Genomic DNA, 17,832 nt, shown 5'->3' with positions numbered 1-17,832 from the left:
CCTCCACTGTTCTGCACCACTGTGCAGAGTGCTTTTCTATGAATAATACAGAGAGACTGGGGGAGAGAGAGAGAGAGAGGGACATGGACATGGGTTGCTAAATGACAGAGGGAGTACATCTTGGAGTTGGAACATCACTGAATGGGAGTTATATGTGGAATACACGCCGTAAATAATCACATCAGACACTAATGCATGGATTCTGGTTGAGCTTTATTGAATGAATGAATGAAACACATTCCTACATAAATATATATATGTCAACTGTGTGTTTACACTACATGATACAAGAGATGCATGACCGGTCCCAGACTGTCTGAAGGAAGACAAGGTTATAGACTTGTGTTTTCCCATGAGGGAGCGGGCTGTTTAGTATAGAAAGAAAATAACATATTGCACTCTGAGATCAGCAGACAGGTCTTCTATCATGGCATACGTGCACACACAGACACACACACAGAGGCAGGCAGGAAACCAGACAGTCTCTCATGAAGCTCAAACACAGATAATGAGACGTCCTCAGTCAGAGAGGTGAAAAACAATCTTCTCTCTGCATTTGCAAATTGCTTTATATCCCAACGCTTTTGCAGCAACACCAGGAAGAATATTAGAATAAATATAGTGGGAAAACTAGATAATTTTACCGGTGCTATAATCTCTCCGCCTCTTTTGCTGCCCCCTCGTCCTCCCTCTCTTTGTCACCCGCTCGTTCTCGCCGGCGCAGCTAACACAGAGTTAACCGAGCCCGGTGTATAATTAGACAAACAAAAAAGAGAGGGATGAAACATCTAAAGGAGAAGAGACTCCAAATGATTACACATTCACTCCGCTTCCTTCCCCCTTGCTGCACACATAACCACCAATTAGAGGAGAGGAGAGGAGGATGAGGACAAGCAAGAGCCGCCAGAAGTCTATTTGTGTCTCCCTCTCTCTCTCTCTCTCTCTTCCCCTGAAGACTATGCAGCGCCGGGGAGGGAGGAAGAAAATAGAAGTGAAAAACAAGTAGAATATAAATAAAGAAATCAAAGTGTTTCACATCCGGTCGGCTGATTGGCTGAGACGCGAGTCAGGCAGATCTGGGCCACAGTTGCACTCATTGTTCAGTGAGCTTTTCTACACAGTCCAACCCAGCGACAGCAATGAATGTTGATTGTGACCTTTGGTCTTTGGGTACAGTGGAAACAGAGTGTCACTTTTGTGCATGTGTGTGCGTGTCTTCGTTTCTAGATTCTGCATGCGCCCACTTGCCCTTTTGTTCATTTTTTTTGTGCTCATTCCGGCCGTCGTCGTCAGAGCAAAGCCTCGGGGCACAGTCAACGGTCGATGGTTTTTATGTGATCCATACCAAAACTCACCGACAGCGTTGAATGTTCGCCGAGGCAAGCAGGACTGTGAGCGTGAGCCGAGCTGACAAGACGAGGCAGGGCGTAGAGGAGGAGGGGAGGGATACAGAGAGGGGACAGGGACAGAGCCGAGGACGTCAGTCAAACCCCAGAGGTCAGGTCGCACAGCAGAGGGACGTAATGACGCAGGACAGCGGCAGAATGAGTCCACTGTCTGTCCACGGGGCAAAACATGCTTCTGGTTATGTTATACATGTTATCATGTCGTGTGTTTAAGCTGGAACATTAACTGCTTTATTGCGTCACCATCACCTCATTAATTAGAGGAACTTCTTTCACCTTCACTTCACAAATTGGCCGTCTGAAACACAGATGAAGAGGAAGTTGTTAGCACAAATGTTGCACAGTATTTTTTTATCTGTAAAGGGTCAGTTCACCTTAAATTGCAGAAACACATTGTTCTCCATTTGCTTTTATAATATTTAGTCTTGTAGCCCATTTTGGTTTCCTTTGTGCAGGTTTTCAGGTATCTGTCTCTGAGATTTCTGCTGTTAACCGAATATTAGGGCTGCAACTAACGAGTATTAACATTGTCGATTATTTTCTAGATTAATCGATTAGTTGTTCTGTCTATAAAATGTCAGAAAATGTTGTGAAAAATGTTTCCCAAAGCCCAAGATGACGTCCTCAAATGTCTTGTTTTGTCCACAACTCAAAGATATTCAGTTTACTGTCATAGAGGAGAAAAGAAACCAGAAAATATTCACATCTAAGAAGCTGGAATCAGAATTTTTTTTGGTAATTTGAGTGAACTGACCCTTTAAATCAGATAAGTTTCACCAAAAAATATATAAAATAAATGTTTTACTTTTGTATTAAACCCCCCTCCCTTTCTGGTTTGACATTGCTCAGAACAATATAAGAGAAATATCTCGGAGCCTGCCACGGTTCTTATGGACATCTAGTCCGGAGAACAATGCTGCGATGTCCCACTGTGCAGCCAAGCCTTTCAGACCCCAGCCATCGCCCCGACCACAGGCTGAGAGCTCCCATTGTCAGGAGCGGGGCATATAGCTGGGGAACAACTACCGACACTGTCACCGCGCTCCTGCGCAGACCGGGGGGCTGACGTCAGGATGCTAAACGCTGATCTATGGTCATTCATCGCACCGTTTCATCGGCTTAGTGTGCTGATGTCATTGGGCCGGCCAGACCTGCATCCATTACTCTGCTGAGGGAGGCAGACGTCAGGCTAGCGTGATCACACACACCGGGTACAACCAGTGAGTAATGCATCACATTATGGCGACTATAATTCAGAAGGTCATAAAATAGACAGTTTGGTTTTTGTCCCGCTCTTTGAATTATCGCCTCTGCATTCTTTCACGGCAAGCTTTCCTTTATGAATATGTAGAAACGTAATTTGGGTGATCATCGTAAAAGAAATATGCAGTCATATAATGTCCTATGATGTAGTAGAAAATGTACAGCCACTTAGTAAATAAGAAAACACTATAAACTATTTTTTAGACCCTTTTTTGTGGTGTCTGAACTGCAGCGAGAACTAGAAGTCTCTCTCTCTCTCTCGGGGTGGAGCAGCTCAGATAAGAGACTAAATTCATAAGCCGTCTTACATCTTCCCTGCTCTATCAGTCACACACACACCTCACCCCACAATGAGACCTAAAACGAAAAAATAGGCGGAGGGGTCGAGGCAGGAGATGAGGAAAAGGGGGGGCTTTGCCATGGCAACCCCAGTGTCAGCCAGCCATTTCTTCTTAATCCCCCCCCAGTTCAATGTCGCGCCCTCTGAGGGACCCCCGCTCTACAGCTGAATATTTCTTTTGTGTTGAGAGACTCAGTCTATATGTGTGTGTGTGTCTGAGGGCGGGAGGGATAACAGAGGGGGGAGGGATCGGGGTTAGAGGGGGGCAGATCATAGCTAACCCAGCTTAAATGGGGGGCCAAGCTGCAGGCCACAGAGTCTCAACATTACATCGGGGGTACAGACCAGAGATCAAATCACACACACACACACACACACACATTTAAACACTATATTGATGGAGCGAGATAATCTTTTGAAATGGCAGATAATTACATCATATGGCTAACAGCCGGGCCTTTCCTCTCTCTCCGAGCCTATCGCCAACAAACTCATCAAGCACTTTTATCTTTTTTCCTGCAAACTTCTCGCTCTTGCCACTCTACATTACCGACAAAAGCGGTTTTTGGAGGAGTGGGTGGGGAGAGGCGTCAGCTGCTAGACAAAATTAAAAGGCCTCTATTTGTTCCCGACAATAAACGTCCCCCATCTTTCGGAGCTCCTCCACAGCTGCAGCCAGATAGGCTTTCATTTCTAACTGCGGACTAATAGAGAGCGATGTCTCCTTCCTTCACTGTAAGCCGATTTAGTGTGCGGGGTAAAAAAAAAAAAAAAATGGGGGAGCTTTATAGTTCTGTGATGCCTCTCCACCAAGACAGAGGACAAAGGAATGTGACACATGGAGGATATTCAGTAATAGAGAAATTTTATGAAGCTGTTTTAATGAGGATGTGCAGTATACCTGATTGGAGATGATCTTCATGGAGTCTCAAGCAGAAAACCTACATAGAAAAGACAAAAGCACATAAACACAAGACAGTTAGAGGCACAGAAATGTGTGCAGAAACATGGATAAAAGCTTTTCTGGGAATCCATTATATAAATTCACAATTATTTTCACTAGAAAGTTTCCTAATCAGCAGACAATTAATGTCCAGTGCATCCTCCGGAAATCCCCAAAACGCGCCCCCCCCCCTCAAGGCTGAGCGATGGAAGCGGGTGAAGGAAGTGCCAGCGGTGTGTCTCTGGGGTGGTCCGATGTGGCCGTGGGCGAGACTTTAATGTAGCTGCGTGTCCACTCCAGTGTGTACTGTACATTCACCCGTAATGACTAACAGACCCGAAATCTGCCTGTAGGGGCCTCGCACGCCACTCCATGCCTACACATGCATATGCTCCACTTTAATGGCAGCCTTCAGACTTTATTTGAAGTGTGCTGTGGTGTTTAAGAAAAAAAAAACTGAACTAGGATTTTTTTCAAGAGAGGAAAAACATGCAATGACTTAAAGGACCTACAGTGCCCTCGGCCTAATATCTGACCCTGGTGAGTTCATTATATTTAAAGTGGCCATTTAAATCTATTCAAACTATGTATAATTGCAGTTTGGCTGCTTTGTGGTGGTTCTTTTTCAAGCATATATAGATCTGGGCTTGCCAAACATCTGGCTGGGATATTATATGTGACATAAAGGCTGCAGGCTTTATTCTAAAAAAGTATATTATCAAGCAAACTTGGCCAAAGAATCTAACTTAAATTGAAGGTCTGCGCAGCTTCTAGCAAATGTATTTTCTTCTCCTGTGTAGCAGGATTTGTACATTTAAACTGTCGATACCTGACTCAAGAACATCATGAAACAGTGAAAGTGCTCTGTGCCAATCTAGTCTATTAGAGAGCAAAGGGCACATCGTAACACAAGGCGCAGAGTCTGTTCAACAAGTGCGAGGACATAAAGCAAAAACAAAACGCACAGAGTTAGTGCCTTGGGACTGATTGGCAGGGTGGTGGTCGTTGGGCGACCCTTGACCTTTTTAACCCCTAGGAATGTTGTCGTGCTGGTGCGTGTATTGTTCCAGCCTCCCCGAGGAGCCCCAGCAGTGTATCAGATGAATGTGAACGCTGAATGTTCCTGAGGGCCCCCCACCACCCAAAAAAAAAAAATCCCTCCCATTTCTTCCCCTAATCCTTTCTTTTCTCCTCCTCATCCTCAGACTTCAACAAACAAAAGGTATCAACAGGTCTAAGAGTGGGCTGTTGTTGTCGGTCTGAAGTGCACATGCGTGCAAAGAGGCCACTAACGTGGGTGCCGGGCTGACTCTCCTCGCCAACCTAAACGACCAACAAAGATGCAGTAAAAGGCGTTTAAGAAAAAAAAAAACTTCTTCTTTGCCCTATCGCTCAAATAAACAGTTTTTATTGGTCCAGATCTAAGAGATGTGAGTATCTTCAGGCAGTCTGAGAGTCTGGCTCTGGAGGAAGTCCCCAGCAGTAGAAGGAGACGGACAGATGAGAGGGCCAGACAGACAATTACTGGCCAGGTATGTCCTTTATATCCACCTAGGGCTGGTCAGAGGAAATGGAGGAATTTATGATGTCATAAAAAAGAGCCAGAAGAGAGGTGCCTGAGAACAGGTTGTCTGTGGAGCAGGAGCCATAAAAGACTCCCGCGGCTTCCGCTCCCTCCCCCTGACCACCACCCGAGATGATGATAACACTAGACTAGCATGTGTACAATTCAACTCATCCGTAAACACGCAATAATGTGGGGAAAATATTAACAACTATCATACAAATATGTAATTGAATAATAATAATACAATGGAAAGTAACAAAATACTTTTACTCAAGTAGCACGCATGAATTAGATTTTTTAAGTATTAGCACTTTCATTTCAATATTATCATCTTGTGGTACTTTATACTTGTCCTTGACAAATTTTCAGCACAAAAGATTAGTCTTTAAGATTTTTTTGGGGGGGGGAAATTGCATGCAATAACACATGGTGCATGAGTTAAACTATCCAATAGTAAAGTTATCAAGTAATTACTCCTCAAGTATTCTAAACTGAGGTACTATTACACAAGGGTTTGATTACTATTGAAAGAAAATCATAAACGGCGTGTCTAAAAATAATTACTTTTGGCCCAGCTGATGAAACTAAACTGCTCCAGAATCATTTATATCCTTAAACTGCTTTCTTTTATGCTTCTCTCCCTCAACTTTCAACTCTCTCTATACAGTTTAAACCACAGCAAAAACAAACCTTAATACGGGAAACATCTTCAACAACAGAAGCACCATCTGTCGCCTCAAACTAAGCAGGTGGAAGGAAGAGAAAGCCTAAAACTGGTAGACATAAAGGATACCCTTATTCCTCTTTGCATGCACGCACACACACACACGCACACACACACACACACACACACACACGCACACACATCTATACGTAAACACTTCTCTTCCTACTACAAAAAGATAGAGACACACTCTCAATCTTAGTGCTTGTTAAAAAAGGAAGAGAGAAGGTGGTTATTTGCTCTACAACCTCACTAAGGAGGGTTCCCATTGTAAAAAGGAGTGGCTGCACAGCCCCGTTTCCTTTCATCCCTCTCCTGGAGGCACGCTGCCTTTGTCTCACAGAGGACAGAACAAGCAGCCTCCCGGCCACGCTACGCTGGTCAAATACCTGGGAACTACCACCGGCCTGGTGGGAAAAACAACAAGAGGAGGAGGAGGAGGAAGAGGGACAGAAAAGAGAGGAGGTGTGAGTGTTAATCTGAGGTACAACGAGACTGACCGACTAAGAAAAAAAGAGCCTGTTAAATAAAACCTGTTATTAAATCTGAAAAGGAAGGAGGTGGAAGTTGAACTATGAACACCTGGTACCAAACTACACTTCAAAAAGATGTTGACACTGAAGAAAAAAAATTGTATGTATGAATTAGAAGCTTAAATCATGACCACCTGTTTTTACTTTTCTATCTTCCTTATTAAAAGGTAGCAACTGTATGTGTGCAATTAAGGAGGTTAAGGAAAGCGGGTCGAACGCTTTTTTTTCCCTCCTTCCCAATTCTGCACGTTCATGCCAGCTCAGCAGAATGAAGGAAGTTCCTGTACACGAGGCACTGTATAGGGGTGAAGTGAGTTTAAGTCCTCCCCAAAACCCGACCGCAGCCGGCTGAATGTAAGGCTTTACGTTCCAGTCCACACGGACTGCCTCGGCAACCAGACCTCACTGTCACACCTCATAAAGCAGAGCTCAAGCAGCGGGGTTGTGTTTAAAGCCAGGGAGACAGATAAGGCAAAATAAGGACAAAATAAGGAGGAAAAATAAGAAAGCACCCATTCAAGAAACTGTAGAGAAAAGAGTGAAAAGCCCCTGACAAAAGCTCTTTAGCTGAAACTCTGATGGCACGTCTCCAATACGCTGAATACCAAAATATACTTTCGGGACAAATTGCAGCAGGAAACATGAGAAAGTAAAGGAGGGATTTTTAAGAGCATAATCCTCTCTTCTTATTTCTAGTTTTTTGCTTAGCTGTCGAGAGGGAAGCGAGGTCCCACAAGTTTATTTTCAAATAGTCCACAAAGAATGCCTGTCATTTCCTGGCGTTCCCCACTTCCATATGAAAGCCCCCGTTCCTTTAGGAACAATGGGAAAGATTCCAAAATGTCCATGGGGAGTTTCTCGCACGGCGATACAATAGAGAGCGTGTTGTGACAGAATTGAGACAGGCTTGTTTCTCTCAGCTGTGACAGGATCGGGACTAATGCAGTGTTTTTGTCTTACGTCTACCATACTGCATGATTAAAGTGGCCACACAACAGCTGTAACGTCTCATAAATGAGCTGAGAGTGAAGTCTGAATCTGTCTTTGACAACTCACTGGAATAGGAAACATTTCAGTGTGAGCTTCTGGATAAAAGGAGCTCCTGAAGCATCCAACTGTTTGGACATAGGTGTCTGACTTTATGGCTAAAATCAAATTAGTTCAGAGAGCAGATGTTCTGAGTTTAACAGGCTTCAACAGGTTTCTGTGTGTGTATGTGTGTGTTCTAGTCTACAACATTACCTGCATCTACACACAGTCACACACAAGCCGTAAGAGTTTCTTAATGAACCAAAAGAATGCGTTTGGTCCTGAAGTGGAAAGAGTTCAAATGTCATGTTCTCCTGAATGTGCCAATAGGTTTCTTGAAAGCCACCTGGCCTGACCCGAGCAGACCTGAGCCTTTGGCTAGACGAGAGGTCAGAGGTCATCCACTCAACTAGATAGGCAGTCTGTCGAGATGCCTGAGGCAGGGGCCAGGGGTCTCCACCACCTAACCTTTGCTTTCTCAAGAAAAGCACAAACACACACACATGTGGACACACAGGTTCCTGCTGCTGTGAACTCACTCACCCCTTGACTTCATTTACCTGTAATGCATGAGTACAAAGCAAAGCGTATATGATCAAACAGCTGCTATAAGAGCCATAGAAAGAAAGGAAATAACACAGGCAGGCTTTACCTAACTCTAAATATAGTTCATTATCCACTGGGCATCTGTGCTTTTTATGTCTTCCAGATGACTCAGAAATAATGAATTAAAAAGTTTGCATTATTGTATTTTAATGATTGAAAGGGGGGGGAGCATATTTTTTTCCTCCTCATTTGTGTGTCCAATGTTTGATGGCAGCAGGGAAAGATTTGAGTGTCTGCTGGGAGTCATGTGATGGTGGAAGAAGCGAGATGGGACTCCCTGATGCTTCCACTGACTAACAAATACAATTATTAAAACATTATGTTGTCAATTTGAATTTTCGAGAAGGAGATGATGTAGAGGAACAGCGATCTGCAGGTTGATGGCAGGTTGCATCTCGACACAATTTCAGGTTGCAGCTGATGAAGCTCATCACATGCCATAATGAGATGCACAGCGATGATGATCATAGTTCCAACAGGAGATAAGATAAGCCAACATCCAACCACCACTCCGCCCGCCCGCATAACAGCGGCAGGAAGACAGTGGCTTTGCTCCAATCACCCTGATGACTCTCTGAGAGCAACTCCAAACTGAATTAAAGCCCTACAAGAGAGATATGCACCGGGACATTCGCTGCTCTTCGCTGTGAGGGAGCAGGATGCTGCTTTTTCTCTTCACCAGGGACAAAGTGAATTATATGTAACTCAGCCCTGAGAGGGACGGAAGTGAGGCCATCACAGCACATGAGCACCTATCTGATCCATTGTGCATTCTTTATTAACAGATTGTTTTTTTCACGCTGGATTATGAACAAGAAATTTAAGTACAAATTATCAGCATTTGTTTTTCACAATAAAAAGCCATGCATTTTTCATTAACGGCGCTGTGTACAATCCATAGCCAGTAAAAATGTAGTGCTGCACTAAGCGTCTAGACCTACTATATCCAATTGGCAGAAGAATTTATGGAGGCTGCCTCATTAACCTTAAGGCATATTAGTGCTTGGCACAGCAGCATCTAAAGTCTCCTGCTTTAAATTACCTGGAGAGTCCAAGCTGTGAGTGGCACATTAGACCCAAATAAGAGTATGTAACGTGATGAAGTGTGTTTATTTGTTCAGTGCATCCTCTCAGAGAGCCCACCCTGAAAATGGCAGTCTGGCTGTTTTTTTTTTTTGCCATGTGCTGGAGGCCCAAATTCCGGGAGGAAGTCGGATGCGCACAGACAGTTTCCGAGAATTCAGGATGCGTGAAAGCAGCCACGCTTGTGGTCTGCTTTCTTGCACTATCCCCAAATTCCTGTCTTGCATTTTTTTGGAAAACAAAAAACAGTCATGCATGCATTATTGTTGCACTGCTGCACGAAATATTATAATTGCACCAGCAGCCTATTCATTTTGTGGCTATATACGTTACGCACAGACATGCGTCACGGCTCGGCTCGGTGAGAGACAAGGTGGCGGCTGGGAATGATCGCTGTCTGCTTTCTGCTCTTCAGGTGTCTCGTTTGGATTCTTTTGGAGGCAGGAGGAGCCGCTTGTAATGTCGATACAATGACAGATGGTCCGCACAAAAGCCGGTGCGCATTGTTCAGCTGGAAAAATAATAGCCACCATTTATCAGTGTTCAGGCCCTTGTCTGGTGAGTGAAATGAATCAAAGTTATATTGTTTGGGAGGCTCCCACTATAGGGATTCCTTTGGTTCTGCACTGGCTGTTCAAACATACCCAAACTTTCCCACAAGCAGCGCGTTTAGTTTCGGATCTGTACACTGTGTACTATCGGTGAAGAAAAGTTGAAGCGCACACAGAGACCAGTCGGGAATCACGTTTTTTTTCCTCGAGTCACACGGGATGTATTATGAAATGAAATGAAAAGGCTTTTCTTTTCTATCCGCTTGGCATGTTTTCTTTCACATGCGCTCATTTTTTTGGAGACGCCTCATTATAGTAGAGCGCAGACGCATCACATCATGATCACAGTTTAAAACATCCATGTGCGTAATCAGCATAATTTTCTTTTATATGAAAGATGCATAATTTCCTTTCTAACTACAGCATCAGTTTGGATTTAACAAAACAAAGCATTCGAGAATCAGAATCCTGATTCTAATTCTGATTCTGGAATTCTGATTCTAGAATGCATTCCTATTTTTTTTTTTAGATTTACGCATTTTACATGATGGCATACTTACAACATTTTTCCAGCAGGGATTCACGCGTCCTGTCGACTGATGTCTTCCAAGTGTGCCACAGCAGCGCGTATTTTTCACTCTCATCACTTCCGTCGATGACCAACAACTCTCCACCGACTGACTGACTGAGCGCCTCCTCTCTCTGATCCACACATTACGTCTGTTTGAGAGGCAGGAGGAGGAGGAGGAGGAGGAGAAGGAGGAGGAGGGAGGGCATCCGGTGTACTGGGATCACCGGGAGGATTGGGATTGGCTCAGAGGAGATAGCTTGATAAAAATGCGCGTCTGTCATTGGACGGATTGGAGGAGGTGGGTGGGGGTGTCGTGTATTATTCAGGAGGAACCGGGTGGAGGGAGTGGAAGAGGAGGATACTCGAGGGCAAAGCGGCATATGCAGACAATGCCCTGTCTCAGAAAATTCACATTTCATTGGTGGACTTATCCACCACAGTTTATGGCTTCCAATAATCTCCTCTTGAACTAACAGGAGCACTCATGTTAACCAGAGAGTGTCTGTTAGTGTTTATAATGACCTCAGAGTGCTTGATATAGGCTGTAATAATAACCCCATAATGGCAATATCATATAGGGAAAAAAAGAGGAGATTTACACCTTTTTTTTCTACGTTTGTCCTATTTTAAGATTAAAAATTAAATATGCTGGACTCACCAGATGGAAGGGAACAACTATAAATAAATCAAACAACCATTATTTTGCAACATCAAACCTCAAGAAAGCGCGTGTGTGTGCGTGTGACTTTCTCTATGTGTCTGTGTAAGAGTGAGTGTGTGTGTGTGTGTGTGTGTGTGTGTGTGTGTGTGTGTGTTTCTGCTGTATGTAGGCTACGAGACAGCTGGAACTGCAGAATTTTTCCACACAGGAGTAGGGGAGGAAATGGTGCATGGATAATTCTCTCTTCAGATCCTCTGGTACTCGCTCTCCGAGAGTACTCAGCTGAATCAATACTGCTCAAAGCTTTCTCATGTTCCCACTCTCACATCAGTGCTACTGTTGTGGGAGTCCGGGGCGAGTCCGTTTTAAGGCGTTTTCCTTCATCGAGATGATTATTTGAATAAAAAAAAAAACCCGCCACCACTCCTTCTGTGGAGGGATAATTACAAATGCTAAATCACCCTTGACCTGCAGGCCTCTTGCACACACACACACACACAGATGCACATCCATAATACAGTCTGTGTGAGCTGTTAACCTGCATACTGAGCCGGTGTGTGAGCAGACAGAGAAATCCTAATAACCACAGCGGGGGCTCTTCTCTGACTAGTAGCCATGGTGATTGAACACATTTCTCCACACAGCAAGAGAGGCGGTCTGTCTGTGCCGCACCACACAGGCCTTTATTAGGCCCGGACCCTTTGGACTGGAAGGAAGGAAGCACCAAGTGGAGGGTCACACCCATTTCATTGTGACTCTACAATTTTACGACAGTCAAGAGGCCGTCCGCCACAAATTAGCTCTCTTCGGCTCTTGTCTCCGCTTAAACCGATAAAATAGCACGCTCAAATCTCAACAAAGAGGCACATCATCTGATTATTGTGCGGATCTGAAGGCTAATTTGCATAACTGGTGGGAAAGATGCTCTCAGAAGTATAGCACCTAGATTTACTCAGTATTCAGTCTAATTTCAAACATCCAAACTCGAGCAACAGCCTTGGCTTGATTTCCTTTAAGCTTCTAATCTCTCTTTCCTCTTAATTTAGCTGCAGCTTCAATCACAGCTCTTTCACAAATCTAACCATGTGGGAGTTTATGTGTGTGACTGCTATCATGTGAAAACCTTATAATTCCATATTCTGTGAAATTCATATTTTCACTTTAGCTGAAGGGTGTCTGTGGACTTAAAGATTTTGGCACCACTTTCTGATAAGGCAACCTTTATAACAGATCTATAAGTTGTAACTTTAATTTCAGTTATAAGCTATCAATAATACTTTATTCTTCAATGGGTCACTTACCTCCTGGAATATGACGGTTAATTTATTAACCACTCATCACTCATAAAACCTTATAGAAATTCGGGAAAAATCATGACCCTTAACGTTAAAACTCCAGACATGGCCTATAAGAAAGTGAAGAAACCACAAGCAATTATTAATGGATTACTAACAGTTATAATTATTACCAAGAAGAAAGGATAAACACCAGTCAAAGGGAATTTTCACAACCTGGCAATACAAAAGTTGTTCTCATTGTGGCTTATAACTGATCTATAACCTAACTACCTCTAACAACCAAAGCAAGACTATGTAACTGTTGAAAGATTAAATAACACAGGCCTATTATTTTTCTTTAAAATGAAACATTGAATTCATTCCTCACCCTTCCTTAATTCAGTACACTAGTAGGTTTTGTTATCTAATGTTAGCAAACTTTAGATCTTGTTGTGTAAGTGATATTACTGAGTCAGCTTTATGACTCCTCTCTACTTGTGCTGCTGTAAACACGATATTTTAGCATGTCGCAGATAAACATTTCAAGAGTTTTAACACAAAATGCACCGCATCATATTCAAGTTTTCCCGCTTTTATTTCCCATTTCACTCGCTCCCAGTGATGATATCTTTGGAGCAATAAAGTCCCTTTCACACATGCACTACAACCCTGAACTTATCAATCGGATGTATCTGACTGAGCCCATGTGTGAATAGAGCCGGTCATTGTCCAGAGAATTCACAGCGAGCGAGTGGGCGTGTTGATGACGTTTCCATGCGACTGATGCAAAACCGGGAGAATACAAACATCTGAGGTTGAAGAAGAGGGGTCATTTACACAAAGACGGCGACGAAAATGTCTAACTGGAGAGACAACGAGTTTCAGGGACTTCTGTCGTTAAGGGCCGACGCCGAAATTGTCAGACAAATTAAAGGAACGGCAAGACACTCTGTTGTTTACGACCAACTTACGAACAGGCTATGTGACTGCGCCGTTTTTGCGTCATGTCCTGTCTTCTGCATGCTCTACCCCTCGCCTGCACTAAAAGCATCCATATCCTGAGGGAGCATTTCTACTCTGCAACGCAAGTACAACCCTATACGCGCTCGCTACTGCTAAACACTCGCTTGTCAAGTTGACTTTTGAGACTTTGGAGGCTGGGAGGGAATAGACAATTGTTGATGTCTCGCTTTATACAGTATATGTGTGTGATCCAGACACAAGTCAGCCCTGGACTCGACACAAATGGAAAGTGTCCGATGTGCTACTGTTGATTACCATGACAACGTATTAAGCTGAGGCTTAAAACCATGGCGGTCCCATACTGTGCCTAGTGAGAGTGACATCTCCAACTGCTTCAGTAATGAGCTGTCTAACATGCTGTCATCCGCTACAGATGGAGCACATACTGTACAGCAGCTAGGCCACTCAACATTTCTGACAATTATCCAGTCAGACATTTTAAAGGAATATTTTGACATTTTAGGGAAAATATTTTTTCCAAGGGGCTACCTCCAGGGTCTGAAAAGTGAAGCCAATGATGAAGTGCTATAAACTTGCATTCTTTCCAATAGCCAGCCGGGGGCTACTCCACTGGTTGCGAAAAGAAGTCTGATTGTATAGAAGTCTATGAGAAAATGACCCTACTTCTCACTTGAGAAGCATTCATTTTGTAAATGATGGTCCCATTTAGAGTCAAATAGACCATAAAGCAGGGTATGCTTTAGGGCGTGGCTACCTTGTGATTGACAGGTCGCTACCACGGCGTTGTCCGGTCTGGGAGTTGTCCATGTGTCCAACTTTAACCTTTTCACGGTGTATTTTCAGTCATGAAAGTTAATTTTTACATTTTGGTCGCCTAAAAATGTCTTATTCAGCATTTGGTTGTACTTAGCTCCACCCTCTCGTGTCACTTCTGGTTGCAAAAACCAAGATGGCGACGGCCAAAATGCCGAACTCGAGGCTTCAAAACGGCAGTCCACAAACCAACGGATGACATCAGGTTGACTACATCCATTTCTTATATACAGGCTATGGTTTATTCCCTCTCTTGCTGAGACTTAGATCAGAAGATTGATACGATTCTTAGGTTTGTATGGTAAATACGAAGCCAAAACCAGAAGTCAGTTAGCTTTGCTTAGCACAAAGACTGGTGCTAAAACTTTGCTACATTTGGACAGAGCTATAGCCACCCTGTTTGCAGCCTTCATGCTATGCTAAGCTAACCAGCTGCTGGCTGTAGAATCACATTATCAATCTACTCATCTAACTCCCAGCAAGAAAGCGAATAAACAAATACAAATAAAGTTTCAGCAGATATACCTTACATATGAGATACATTTATCTACAAGCTAAAGTAATGTGCACACATGCCCACCATACAGGGCTGTAGTGCTTTGGGTAATTTGGGAATAAAGATATTAAGTGTTTTCTGATGGAGAACAAGGGATGTTAGCGATAGTGATCACCACCAATCGCTTTTTTTTTCTTTGCCTCCAAACGTAAGTAGCTATAAAAACTGGATTATCATTAGACACACACAGGTTTTGTTTACTTGATGGGTCAGAAAATCTTCATATATCTGTTGTCTGGTAACCGTTCTCACACAGCTAATTGCGAACCCACAGTGTGAGCGCCTTATCTACCATCATCAACAGTATGGCGCGGTCCCCGGCAACCCCGGACCACCTCCGCCAACCCTGCGTACAACTCTGCCATCATGGATGCCTCCTGTCGGGTTTCATTCTTGCTCGGTGCCAGGAGCAAATTCTCCGTCTCAATTAATCACTGAGTTTCTAATGGAATGCTTCCCTTCAGGATGAGGCCCATCACAGAGGGGGCTGCAGTCAGTGCTGTCGCTGAAGCTGCTCTGATTGCCTGAATACACTCCCAGCTTTGGAGTCACTGCAGATGTCTGCTAATTGTGGTGATTATGGTGAGCGGAGGGGGGTAGGAATATGTAATGAATTTCCCATTGCTTTCATGCCTCACATCCTTTGGTTGTGTGCATCTGCTGTACAAGCGGAGCATCCGCAGGGTTTGGAGACGGACAAAAGTGACATGGGGGATTGGGCACAGGCTTTTGGACGGGCAGCTATTCTAACGGCAAGTGCAGCCAGATTGGGTCCATTTATTCTTTTAGTTCGGTTCATTTCTGATACAATGCTGGTTTTAATTCCTCTCCTCTCCTCTCCTCTTCTACTCGATGCTCTTGTTCTTTCACTTCTTAACCCCTCGTCTTTACAAATCTACGAACGGGGTGACTTTAAAAACTTTTAGCAACCTTTCTCACTGACCAAAATGAGATCGAATTTACACTTAACAAGTCAAATGAAGAAAAAGAGATGGAATATAATATTAATAAGTATGTTTTCTTTAGTGTATACTCACCTGAAAATAAGAATCATTGTGTTTTCGTTACCTTAGAATGAGCCGTTTATATCTACATAGAGAGAGTCCTCTCTACAGAGCCGGCCAGCAACTACAGTAGCCCAGAACGGACAAACCAAACACTGGTTCTAGATACGGCCATTCACATTTTCATGTCGGCCACCGTAGTTCTCCTACAAGTTTGGCACACAGGAGAGGTTACAGCTGGTTACAATCTGCAACCTTTCTGCTAGATGCCACCAGATCCTTCACACTGTACCTTTAAAGGCTTTACAATTATACCACTCCATCCTCAGTCCATTGATTAACAGAGGGAAACAGCTAGCCTGACTCTGTCCAAAGGTAACAGAAAAAACTACCAGCACCTCTTAAGTTCACTAATTAATACGTTATATCTTGAGCTGAAAGTCTGAAAATGACTAGCTGTGGTTTTTTTCGGGAGGTTATGTCTCGGACTACAGATCCAGGCTGGCAGTTTTCCCTGTTTCCAGTCTTTATGTTAAACTACGCTAACCATCTGCTGGCTGTAGCCTTCTATTTAACATACAGATATGAGAGTGGTATCAATTTTCTCATCTAACTCTGAGCAAATAAACTTATTTTCAAAAATGTCAAATGGAAAAAATGATGTAAAAATAAGTAAAAAAACAATAAAGGTGTTTTTGCTTGTAATGAGTCAGAAATATCTGCCAATGGAATAAGTGAAATGCGCTTGGATTTCTTGAAATAAGATGTACTATTTGTGTCTTTCAAAATAAAAAGAGATCTTGAAATTAGCTGGGAAAACTATCTATTGCTATATTTCACTCGTATTAGGAAGTGTGTTGTGTCATAATAAGTCTGTAGCTAATGCTCTAAAGTACATTTGTCACTTAACAAGATATTCAAGATACATTGTCTAAAACAAGTCCCTATATCTCACTGAAATAGGTGATTGTGTCTTATATTAAGTGTTATGAATTATTTTGACTAGTAAATAGACAAATATACTTGGTAAGATTTTGCATTTTTGCAGTATTATAAGTAAATATTTAACATAATGCCCCCATAAGGCAGAATGTGAAATTAAGTGAAGACATCAGGAAAGATGTTGAGCAACTTCCAGGTGCCACTAAACATTTAATGCAGTTGCATCCTGTTCAAACTCCAAAGGCAGAAATAAACAAAATGTTAAATCCGTTACACAGTCCTCATGTCAGAAACACTGAGTCATTTTAATATTTTTTACTGGAGAAATAAAAACTGGTGGTTGTGCATATTTAAGAGCCGTATGTAAATTGCTTGTGCGGCTTAACAACCTATTAAACCGAGAGGATTATACACACAACCTGAATTTCTGCACATTCTTCTCTTTACGGTTATCATGCCACTCTTGGACATGTTACTCTGGACGTTGAACCGGAACAAATCATATTCATACATTTAGCATATTAATGAAGTTAAATATCAGACGTTCCCTCTCCTCTGTTGCAAACGCAAACATGCCTGATTTATTGTGGATGTGCTTTTGCAAGGCAAGAGTTAGCTAATTCCTTTGGGCGAGTGCCCTTCCTGTCACACTGATCAAAGACTTTCTCTTGATATGAGCATAAACTGCTCCATGCCCCATCACCGTCAATGTCTGTGCATGCGTGTGAGCTTGTGTGCGCGTTTGTGCGAGTGTGTGTGAGTTGGGGGTGTTGTGTGTGTGTGTGTGTGTGCGTATCCATCCCCCCATCACCAGAGGCTGTATTATGCATTGTTGTTGGCATGGCCTACATGCTCACCCAAGCATGGTCCAGTGTGGTACAGTACACACGTCTTCCCATCCCCACCGCACTCCCCTGTCGTGTCCGCGGGCCCGCTTCATTTACCTTTGCTCCTGAATTAATGCTAGTTAACTGTCACA

General features: G+C 43.2%; 2 long non-coding RNA genes across 2 annotated transcripts; one reads left to right on the top strand and one right to left on the bottom strand.

The window, feature by feature from the left end:
* Positions 1-196: 196 nt before the first annotated feature.
* LOC141777120 (uncharacterized) lies at positions 197-1,708 on the bottom strand. Its single transcript, XR_012595853.1, has 2 exons — positions 1,656-1,708; positions 197-1,557 (listed from the first exon to the last, which is right to left on the bottom strand). It is a non-coding gene; the product is annotated as an uncharacterized LOC141777120 (long non-coding RNA).
* Positions 1,709-9,919: 8,211 nt separating this feature from the next.
* Positions 9,920-10,913, top strand: LOC141777119 (uncharacterized). The gene is made up of 2 exons (XR_012595852.1): positions 9,920-10,052; positions 10,619-10,913. It is a non-coding gene; the product is annotated as an uncharacterized LOC141777119 (long non-coding RNA).
* The last annotated feature ends 6,919 nt before the right edge of the window (positions 10,914-17,832 follow it).

The sequence above is a fragment of the Sebastes fasciatus genome, chromosome 11 (genome assembly GCF_043250625.1).
Source record: "Sebastes fasciatus isolate fSebFas1 chromosome 11, fSebFas1.pri, whole genome shotgun sequence".
NCBI lineage: Eukaryota > Metazoa > Chordata > Actinopteri > Perciformes > Sebastidae > Sebastes > Sebastes fasciatus.
The sequence above is the reverse complement of the archived record's forward strand: the minus strand, read 5'-3'. Positions and strand labels throughout refer to the sequence as shown.